The sequence below is a fragment of the Aplysia californica genome, unplaced genomic scaffold, assembly GCF_000002075.1.
Source record: "Aplysia californica isolate F4 #8 unplaced genomic scaffold, AplCal3.0 scaffold00413, whole genome shotgun sequence".
NCBI lineage: Eukaryota > Metazoa > Mollusca > Gastropoda > Aplysiida > Aplysiidae > Aplysia > Aplysia californica.
In genome coordinates this window covers 70,112-70,707 of record NW_004797683.1, presented here as the reverse complement: position 1 = coordinate 70,707, position 596 = coordinate 70,112, and positions in this window count along the sequence as shown.

The window sequence follows — 596 nt, the reverse complement described above, 5'->3', positions numbered from 1 at the left end:
ACTTTACGCTCCTGACTACACAATTTAGATCATATAGGAGGTTTGCCACTTCGACCTTGCTTGTCAGGGCCAACCCGAGCTGAGATGGGTACAACATTCCAGCAGAAAGACCGAAATACTCGATAAAAAAAATCTCCACACACTGGTATCGAACCAAGGTCTTCTGCGTGTGACATGGAAGCGCCTGAGCGTTATTCCACAGTCGCCAGTAGAGTGGTTCTGAACTTAATCATGCAAATAAAGAGAAAAAGAATAATGAATGGTCTAAAAAATACAGTCATAGTTCTGAGCCTTAAGGCTGACTTAGGAAGATTGGAACTGACTGGGGGTTGGCTTGAGAGGAAGGCCAAAGTCAGAGAGGCTTGTGGTCTTTACTTCTTTGTGAGACGGAGGCAATGATGAGCTGCAAATATTTAGGCCAGCTCCGAAATTTAAAAAACTTGGATTTGGTATGAGATTTGGTTGAAAAGAAGCATTCCATTTGCGCTCATGGCCCTATATAGTGCTATGTACTAAAAATCAAAAGCATTTCTCCTCTTTCTTCTCTTCCTCCTCATCCCCTTCCTCCTCCTCCTCCCCCTCCTCCTCCTCCTCCT